This window comes from Muntiacus reevesi, chromosome 10 (assembly GCF_963930625.1).
Source record: "Muntiacus reevesi chromosome 10, mMunRee1.1, whole genome shotgun sequence".
Lineage (NCBI taxonomy): Eukaryota > Metazoa > Chordata > Mammalia > Artiodactyla > Cervidae > Muntiacus > Muntiacus reevesi.
Window position 1 is genome coordinate 25,526,974 of NC_089258.1, and position 3,242 is coordinate 25,530,215.

A 3,242-nucleotide genomic window follows, 5' to 3' on the forward strand; every position below is an offset into this window, starting at 1 on the left:
GTGCACTAGGAAGACCCAGAGGAATCGGGTGGAGAGGGAGGTGGGAGGGGGGATCGGGATGGGGAATACATGTAAATCCATGGCTGATTCATGTCAATCTATGACAAAACCCACTGAAATGTTGTAAAGTAATTAGCCTCCAACTAATAAAAAAAATAAAAAATTTAAAAATTAAAAAAAAGGGGGATGTAAAGTCAGAAAATGTAGAGTTGAATAGTAGTTTGTTTACCTATTCTGTCTTAAAATACTTCTTACCGTTATGAACTTTATCTTCCTCAGAGAATTATAGTGATGATAAAATAAGTATGATGAACATTTTCATAAATTGTAAAACCCTAAACCAATGTTATTGTTAATGACTGGCATGATATAAAATCATAAGTCAATATTTTTAAGAAGTTAAGCATGTTATCTCCAAAATGATGACATTCAAAGTAAGTCTGAATCAGGAATAACAACAATTTATTAAATAGTTCTTCCTTGACTCAGAATTTGTGCATCAGAACGTCAGAAATGGAATATTGAGTTTGTATTTTTAATAAAGTACCAACATAATTATTGTCTCTCTTCTATTCCCTGACACATGAGCTAAAAGAAAAATTTGAAAATCTAAACTCACAACTATAAACCCAGCCAGCTAAACTGATTTGTTACCCTTCCTCCAATGTTCTCTTACTTCATATTGTAATACTGTATAGACTCCTTAAACCCACATCTCTTCTGGATTACTCCAGGTATGAAAATGTGAAATGGCTACACGCCAGTCAGGATGGCTGCTATCCAAAAGTCTACAAGCATGCTGGAGAGGGTGTGGAGAAAAGGGAACCCTCTTACACTGTTGGTGGGAATGCAAACTAGTACAGCCACTATGGAAAACAGTGTGGAGATTTCTTAAAAAACTGGAAATAGAACTGCCATATGACCCAGCAATACCACTTCTGGGCATACACACCGAGGAAACCAGAACTGAAAGAGACACGTGCACCCCAATGTTCATCGCAGCACTGTTTATAATAGCCAGGACATGGAAGCAGCCTAGATGCCCATCCGCAGATGAATGGATAAGGAAGCTGTGGTACATATACACCATGGAATATTACTCAGCCGTTAAAAAGAATTCATTTGAATCAGTTCTAATGAGATGGACGAAACTGGAGCCCATTATACAGAGTGAAGTAAGCCAGAAAGATAAAGAACATTACAGCATACTAACACATATATACGGAATTTAGAAAGATGGTAACGATAACCCTATATGCAAAACAGAAAAAGAGACACAGATGTACAGAACAGACTTTTGAACTCCGTGGGAGAAGGTGAGGGTGGGATGTTTCAAAAGAACAGCATGTATATTATCTATGGTGAATCAGATCACTAGCCCAGGTGGGATGCATGAGACGAATGCTCGGGCCTGGTGCACTGGGAGGACCCAGAGGAGTCGGGTAGAGAGGGAGGTGGGAGGGGGATCGGGATGGGGAATACGTGTAACTCAATGGCTGATTCGTGTCAATGTATGACAAAACCCACTGAAATGTTGTGAAGTAATTGGCCTCCAACTAATAAAATAAAATTAAAAAAAAAAAAAGAAAATGTGAAATGGAAAGGACCAATTAGACAGACATCGACTTCATTCTACAGGGACTTTCTGAGTATCCAAGAGCAGAAAAACTCCTTTTTGTGATGTGTTTGTTGATGTACCTGGTGTTTCTCCTGTGGAACAGCACTTTGATCATCCTCACTCTCTTGGATTCCCACCTTCACACCCCTATGTACTTCTTCCTCTGTAATCTTTCCTTCCTTGACATTTGGTACACATCCTCCTTTATCCCCTCAATGCTGATACACTTTCTATCAGAGAAAAAAACTATCTCCTTCACTAGATGTGTTGTCCAGATGTCCGTCTCTTACACTATGGGGTTGACAGAGTGTGTACTTCTAGCAGTGATGGCATATGACTGTTACATAGCCATCTGCAACCCTCTGAGATACCCTATCATCATGAACAAGGCACTTTGTATTCAGATGGCAGCTCTCTCCTGGGGATTGGGCTTTCTCAACACATTGACAGAGACAATTCTTGCAGTACAGTTGCCCTTCTGTGGAAAAAATGTCATCAATCATTTTGTTTGTGAAATATTGGCCTTTGTCAAGCTAGCTTGCACAGACATATACTTGAATGAGATTACTATCATGTTGGTCAACGTAATATTTTTGTTCGTTCCATTACTGTTGATTTGTATCTCCTACATTTTCATCCGTTCTACTGTCCTAAGAATCAATTCAGCTGAAGGAAGAAAAAAGGTTTTTTCCACTTGCTCAGCCCACATAATGGTGGTGATTGTGTTTTATGGGACAATCCTCTTTATGTATATGAAGCCAAAGTCCAAAGATGCTGCTTTTGACAAATTGACTGCCCTGTTCTATGGAGTAGTCACACCGATGCTCAATCCTATCATCTATAGCCTGAGGAATAAAGAAGTGCATGGTGCTATGAGAAATTATACAGCTAGACTGGTTCTGGAGGAAAGAATGAGAAATTTGCATTTTTGAGTTTATGCACAAAATAAGCTCATATATTGGATGCAAGGTTTTCAGGAGAAGCAGAACAAAGGAAATAAAGGCTATATGTAAAATCACAGAATTTAAGAGTTGGGAAGAAATTTCAGGGTAATAATCTAACTTCATCATTTATGAAAACAGCATAAAAATGTAGGGACAACTAGTCCATGAAGTGAGAGCAAACTTTTAGAAACAAGAAAAAAATTGAAATTAAACTTTTCCAGAAATATCCAGGGTACAGGTCTACTTAACAATTAAAATATGTATTTTTTCATTCCCCCTTTTGAGGGAACTGCTTGAGTTCATGCTTTTTCTGTTTATTACTCATTTTTGTTTTACTCAGGGACTTGATCAGCCCCAACCTCATTTTTCTAATATATACATATGCTCCTTCTTGTTTCCCTTGCTGTGTTTCTTCTACCCAGTCTGCTAAACTATGCTGCATGCACTATGTAGCTATCCAAAAATATCATGTTCTTTCACACTGAAGGACAATAGTATATGTCACTTCATCTCCATTATCATATCTCTCCTATGGTGACAACACAGGCATCTAATTAAAGAAATTTTAAATGTTTTATCTTCTGAAAAATCTTTCCAAATTTACCCACAATGAAAGCAGTTTACAACTGCCAAGCAATTGTACAGAAGCAAGCTAAGTGTCCATCAACCAATGAATGGAT

At 37.9% G+C, this 3,242-nt stretch overlaps 1 pseudogene; it reads left to right on the forward strand.

Moving 5' to 3' along the window:
• The first annotated feature begins 1,596 nt into the window (after positions 1-1,596).
• On the forward strand, positions 1,597-2,550 carry LOC136176324 (olfactory receptor 13C7-like; annotated as a pseudogene).
• The last annotated feature ends 692 nt before the right edge of the window (positions 2,551-3,242 follow it).